Genomic DNA, 7,462 nt, shown 5'->3' on the forward strand with positions numbered 1-7,462 from the left:
AGTCGAAATGCAGAATAGGGCTGAATATGGCAATAGAATTAACATCAAGTAAATAAAGCTATACAACAATAATATTGGTAAAAATAGAAATGATACTTATACAAATATGATTATTAGATTAAGCAAGTAGTAATCACCATTTAGACAATAGCGGGAAAGGAAAAAGGAAACAAGATGAGATAATCAGCCCTATTCTGCATTTCGACTTGGATTGGAATTTTTTCGATTTGGTAATTTTGGTATTCTGGGTTCCAATCTCTTTCGATCCAACTTCGAATCGTTCGATTTTGCGTATTCTGCATTTCGATCGTAGTTCCGTTTTTCTAAGTTGCAAATTGGTTGGCGGAAAAATATTTTCTTTTTATTTCGTTATTAATTTATAACAGAATTTTAACAAAAATGTAAGTAAAACTTGTTAAGAAACGTAGAAGGCTTGATGATGATTGTTTTTATACGTATCCAGGTCAAAAACAACATGCCGATGTCGAAGTCCTTGGACGTATTTGCCCCGCAAAAGTATCTAACACATACTTGAAAGCATCCTTGTTAAGTCGAAAGTTTTTTTTGAACCTAAATAAGAAAATAAGTCATTAAACTTTACCACTTTTAAGTTAAATTTCTTACAATTCGTCACTCATCTCAAATGGATTACACAAATCTCGCAATATTTGCCTTTCCATTCTCGCCTGGCAATTTTCGTGTGCGTTGCTTTCCAACTCCATAAATAATGCCGCGGCTATTGATTCCATTATAATAGACAGCTATAATTTGTGTTTGTTCGTTGGGTCCAGTTATATTCCAAAGCAAGCTGCCGGCGTAGAGGACGGTGAAGCGAAAACGTAAACAATCCTTGCGGAAAGAATAAATAAACCTTTATAAAGTATTTTAGGCCATTGCAATGAAATTACCATCCTTAAAATTCAGAAAATGTGAACTATATTCGTGCAGGAATCCGTTTTAACAAAGCTTGGTGGCCACGGCAGGGAATTGGCCAAAAGAACGACAAAAACACACATACAATTATGAAAACACTTCACTCAAAAAAATATAACACTGCGGCAATATATTCTATTGCTTTTTTTGTACAAAATGGCGTGGATAATAAAATATAAACGTTTTTCAATGTTTTTTACAAATTTTCTTTAATTTATTTTGTTCCAATGTTCACACATTCCGTACCAACAGCTGATTTCGAAAAATCATGTGCTCTTCCTCTTCTCTTTACGATTCCGTCGTAATGCAGAATACCAAACTTCGATTAAAGCGGAGCGTAGAACGGGAACGTCATCGAAATGCAGAATAGGGGAGAATACAATTTCATTAGCAAGAATAAAAAATAGTTTCAGCTTACAAATCATTATAAAACGTGGTTAGCTCATTTTTGAAGAGCCGAGCATCTCCCATTTGTCGAAGTCTTGCGGGAAGAGCATTCCAAAGGCGTATGGAAGTAACATTCACCACATTCATCCCATTTTTCCAACTCACCCGCTCTACCAATATCAAGAACATCGAACAGATATAATAATTCACTGATTTATATGTAGCACACATACATCTTTCTACAGTCACCTAAGCCGAATATATGTAGATATAGACGCAGTACGTCCGAGCAACGCCAAAGAACGGCGTTAGGAATTACTTAAATTACTAATCAAAGTTGCAGTTGCCTTTTTGTAGGCAGTACTAAAAAATTGAAAATAAAAAGATGATAAAAAAATTTTAAGGACTACCTTTATATAAATGGACCAAAAAATAGATGGCAATTTTTCCTTTAATACAGACATAGTCTTGTTGAATTTTGATTAAAAAACTTTAACAATAGCTCTTGTAAAAGAATTTTTGGATTTAAAATTTTAAAGGTAGAGCGCGTGTTTGAATTTTAAATAATCAATTAGTTAATCCCAAGTACATGGTTTGCCTTAAATTGAAATATTGCGCTCCCCCTTTATAATTTTAAATCTCAAAATTCTTTTACAAGAGCTATTGTTAAAGTTTTTTAGTCAAAATTAAACAAGACTGTGTCTGTAAAAAAAAGAAAAAAATTGGCTTCTATTTTTTGGTTCATTTATATAAAGGTAGTCCTTAAATTTTTTTTTATCTTTTTTTTATTTTATTTCATTATCAACCTTTTTAACCGGTCTCCTTAAATACGACTTTATTAATATTATAATTTAATTTGTATATGCTTTTTTTATTTATTTATTTGTATATTGGAAAAATACAGTTTTCAGCGGAAATATAACACTACACTCAAAGAAAAAGACTGGTAAAATCAACCGAAATACGGGTCAATTCAACCGAAATTTCTGTCAATTTTTATCCATCGCAACAAGGTGTTGAATCAACTGCGCACAAATCGTTGATTCGTAATTGACCATTTTAGTAGTCAAATGAACAAAAAAAGTTGTTGCGACAGCTTTGTACGAAAGTACCTATGTTGCGGCATTTGCAAGGCAGATGAGTTTTCACCGAGATCTTTTCATGGCAGAAATACACTCGGAGTGCTTGCCGAACAGTGCCGAGGGGCGACCCCGCTTAGGAAAATTTTCTACTAATTGAAAAACCTTATTTATAAAATTTTTATGTTACCTTGCCCGGGGTGTCAACCCAGGGTCTTCGATGGGGTAGGCGGAGCACGCTACCATCACACCACGGCGGCCGCCATATACATACGTAAATATGTGCTTACGTATAATACACAGCATACATAAGTACAAAGTAGAGAGCGGAGTCAGCGTAAAATTCTCTTTGAAATTTGCTCATGTATTGACTGTTGATCGCTGTTGAAATGACCAGTGAGATAAGTTGTGTTAACAAAAAAATCAGTTAGATTGATTAGGAATCTGTCAATTTTACAGAATTTTGTTAACTTAAGTGCGACAATTTCTCTTCTGTAGAAATAACTAAACTAATTTGTTCACTTGACAAAGAACTCGGCCGAATTAAGCATAATTCGATCAATTTCACCGAATATCCGTTAAGTCAAGAACAACAGAACCGATTTGTTGATTTTACTAGCACCATTTCTTTCAGTGTACATTCTGCGATAAACTAAGAAAATGGTTCAAATGAAGTTTTCAAAATTTAATTATCTGTTTTGCTATTTACTTATCTTAGAATATACATACTATCCCAGCAAATAGTTTTAGAACTATGTATTTCCAAAACGGTTGAAATGATCTTCTTTGCAGAACTTCGGGGCTATAATTCGACCTTTTGTAGGGTAATTTGGGCACTATTTAGGGATTAATTTAGCCACTATTTGAAAATCTTGGCAGTACGATTTTAATATAATTTCCGGGCTGTATTCTGTACCATTTTCTCTAAAAACTTTTTACTTTAGAGTTCTTAAAGCAACCTTCCTATCCCATAAACAATTCAAGGACAACTTTGTTTCACCAAAATCTTCATTCTAAAATAAACTACCTCAAATCGGCTGCATAGAACGTCCATGATCAAATTCTGAAAGAGTTAGTTAACAAAATTTTGAAATAGGCATACCTAGGCCGTCTTATCAAAACAGATCTTTCATCATTATTCTTGTAGCGACAAAGGCACACTCTGCAGGTTTTGGGGAGTGTCACCGACCTTGGTGATCCTTTGCCGGGATTCAAGGGGTTTTTAGCACAATGCTTTCAATCTTCGCGAACCCAATTGTCAACCTCACCTGTGGTTACTAATATTTATTTTTCGACCCCTCAAACATTCTCAGAGCGTTAAACGATAGCAGCATATCATTTATGGTTATTATGTTTGAAATAAAGTAAGAAACGTATAGGCCGAACGAAAATTGCCCTCCATTGCTAGACGTAATCGTTTGTAGGCGAATCGTTCGGCTGAGCTATCGTTCGCAATACAGAATGAAGCCGTTAGAAACACGGGCCCGCCGGATATATCAATCGTGAGCGCAGGACTCGTAAACTGCGTCAACGGGCAGCCGATGGTAATATTGGCATCCAACCACCTGCCTATACCGCAAATTTAGCGAGGGAACGTGACCTTATAAACAGCTCGATCCCGGCGACCGCTTCCCAAGGCAGTCGGTTCTATGTACCGGAGCGACTCGGGAGTTTCCCCGACCAGGGACTGTCATTTCAGTGTAACCCCATTTAATTTGTTGCGTTCCTCCCATAAATTGTCATCCTCCATATTCTCTTGCCCCGGGAAGGTATCGAATCCAACCCGGGTCCGTCTCCTGACCCCGGTCCTGAGAAATGGTTTTGCTGCGTCTGCCGGAAAATAATCTTATAATCTCTAACCCAATAGGTGCGACCGATCACAGATTGATAACGAAAGGGGTGTTAGAGGCGTTAGTTCCACATTACAATTAAATAGATGTTTGGTGTCATGTGGGGACACATTGCAAGCGGGGCATTCATTTTGTATATCGGGGTTGATTCTGGATAGGTAAGAGTTTAGCCTGTTACAGTATCCAGCTCAACTTCGTAGCTAGTGACTCGCGTTTCCCTGGGGAGTATGCGTTCCTCTTCCGCAAGTTTTGGGTACTGTTCTTTGAGTACTGGATTCACCGGGCAATTCCTGGTATAAAGGTCCGACGCCTGTTTGTGGAGTTCAGCAAGGACCTGCTTATGTTTTTTTGCTTTATACGGCTGAGTTCTCAGGTGCCGTATTTCCTCAAAATGCTTACGGAGATGACTCCTTAAGTCCCTAGGCGGTGTTGGCTCATCAATCAGATGGTTGTTGGGATAGCGGGACCACCTTGGCCATTTTCCATTTTTCGGGAAAGGTGGAAAGAGACAGGTTGAAGACATGTGCTAAATATTTGAAACCCTCTTCCCCTAGGCTTTTAAGCATCGGTATGGCTATGCCGTCTGGGCCCACTGCTTTGGATGGTTTACCATGACCGATGACATCCTCAACCTCTTTGGCGGTGATGGTAATTTAATTTCTCGTGCCTCAACTGCTGCTGCTTTTATACTTTTTGGTTTCCTCGTTGGCATATTTAGGCGTTTCTATTTCTAGAATTTGCTATCAGCTATAACATTACTACAGATGCACGTTCTAGCTTCACATATGCGCGTGTATATGTGAGTGATACTTCCACAGATAATTTCCTACTTTTGGGAGCATCTCAGATAAGATATATGCATGTGTTTGTGCGTATCTCTCCGCTGCGTGTACGTACATATGTGTAGACATAATGCTTGATACGTTTATGTAGATACAAGTGACTGCCTGCTTTATTGTTGTTGCGGCTTCATTTACTTAGCATCAGACTAGTGATGTGAATATCACTTAGTGTCACTAATATTTTAATAATATTTTTCTAAAGTATGCTCTTCGTCCATTAAACTTTTCAGAACCCATGCCCTCCTATTCTTCTCGGCTTATGCTCTTAGGGCTCAAGTCACTTGAAAGTCGGCGATCTATACTCTGTTTAACTTTTGTATCCAATGTGATTAAGGGGGTTATTGACTGTTCTGATCTGTTGGAAAGGATTCGCTTTAATGTTCCTCAACGACTTTTTCGGAATTTCTTTCCTTTCTATGTAGATAACTTCAGAACAAATTATGCTAGTTATGCTCCTGTTAATCGCGCTACTTGTGAGTAATGTACTAAGTAAAAAAGTCTCTCTTGATTTTTCGCTTCCAAGAGCCGATTTTTTGATAATTTTGAATTCCTCTTTTTAAGCTGTATATTTTAATTACAATTAAGCTGTATGTAATAAGTTCTTAGATTCTATAGTCTATAAGGATTTTTGTCCAATGACATATTAATAATAATAAATAATAATAATAATATTCGTCACAATATATTTGATTCCGACATCGGCCGCAGGGACAGTGTCTTAGAACGTCAAGGCTTATCTGTCCGGTCAGACGATGAAAACCTAGAAATCATCAACATCTACATCCCTCCTGCCACCTGTTGCCCAGTGGATACCGCCCTAATATCAGCGCCTTACTCACTAGCAACAATCGCATTATCTTAGGCGATTTCAATGCCCATCACGATCTATTGCATTCAAACTTGGGGCGGACAGTAGGGGTGAAATGTTGGCGGATCAAATAGAACAAACGACGTTCTGCACAATAAACGGAGGCGCCCCCACACGTATGGTAGGAAGCTGTCACAGTTCGCCGGATATATCAATCGTGAGCGCAGGACTCGTAAACACAGGTCAATGCGTCAATCTGAATCGTTTCACTGTTCACGTTCAAATATTGTGCAAACGAACAAACATCAACGAAAATGCACTCAATACAAACCCGGCTACCTTTTTGTGGGACCATTTCGACTCCAAATACTATGTACGATTTCTTGCATTTTTATATTTTTGTTTAATTTTCGCTCCCTTATTTTTGCATTACTTATAACCAACAACAAGTGTTCACAATTTGGCAGTTTTTCTGTTACTCAACTACATTATTTAATTTTGTTGAATGCATTTTTCATATATTTTTACATTTTCATAAACCTTTATTCGTTTGATTTATTAACACCACTACAAATGCCTAAATTTATTATTGTTTCGTTCCATTTGAAATTGATTATTTCAAATTTAACAGGTTATAATAAAAAAATTGTCTTGATAGGCGTTTTGTTTTTTAGATATATATAAATATTTGCAAGCTCTCCAATTCTACTACTAAAACGATTTATATAATTTTTTACATTTAATAGTATATAACAGTGCATCTTAGTTAATATTTAAAAAAAAATTATATATATTTATATGCATTGTGTTTTGTACACAATGGTTATATGCCGGGCATATATTTTGCTTACATGTATGTATGTATGTACATTTCTGAACAAAAAATTTCTATTAACAAGTAATTTAACAAATAATTTTAAAAATTTGAAGTGTTTTATATTTTCAAATCTTATCTAAAAAATAATCTAACGAGATATGTTTGGAGTTCAAACTATCTAATATTGAAGAAAAATTGGGCCTATGTCAAAAATTAGATGGTCCAATTGTCGGATGAGATATGTATTTGCAGGATACTCAACATTGAACTTCGTAATACTTGGCAAGCACACCCAATTTCACACAGAAGCATCATTTTGTTTAATGAAATAATTACCTTTTTTCTTTTCACACAGAGCCACTCGCTTCATTAACGCCAACAGTCACAAAAACAGATAAAGTTTTTAAAAAAATATATATATTTGAAATCGAAAGCAGCCGTTTCCTCTTAAACTTTGAGGATAATCAAAACAAAAACCAGGAAATTTCAGTTATTTTTTAAAAAGCCATACTATCTTGTTACTTTAAGGCCCGGTTTTACAGTACAAGTTCAACTCAGTTTGTCAGTTAAACTATGCTTAAACTTATTCTGCAGTTTTTCAGTCTACTGAAGTTTAAGCTGAGCTTAAGCGGCCCATCTGGCAGGGTTAAACTCTAGTTAACCTATCAGTTATTTGCGTTCGTTCGAAATGGCATCGAATATACCCAACAAGCATTTGGGCTTCAGTACCATTAGAGCTCGTGTTC

The 7,462-nt window shown here is 36.3% G+C and overlaps 1 long non-coding RNA gene across 1 annotated transcript; it reads right to left on the reverse strand.

The window, feature by feature from the left end:
* Positions 1 to 249: 249 nt before the first annotated feature.
* On the reverse strand, positions 250 to 1,251 carry LOC137245217 (uncharacterized). Its single transcript, XR_010951269.1, has 3 exons — positions 909 to 1,251; positions 625 to 849; positions 250 to 570 (listed from the first exon to the last, which is right to left on the reverse strand). It is a non-coding gene; the product is annotated as an uncharacterized lncRNA (long non-coding RNA).
* Between the last annotated feature and the right edge of the window lie 6,211 nt (positions 1,252 to 7,462).

Source organism: Eurosta solidaginis, chromosome 3, assembly GCF_040869045.1.
Source record: "Eurosta solidaginis isolate ZX-2024a chromosome 3, ASM4086904v1, whole genome shotgun sequence".
In the NCBI taxonomy this organism is placed as follows: Eukaryota; Metazoa; Arthropoda; class Insecta; order Diptera; family Tephritidae; genus Eurosta; species Eurosta solidaginis.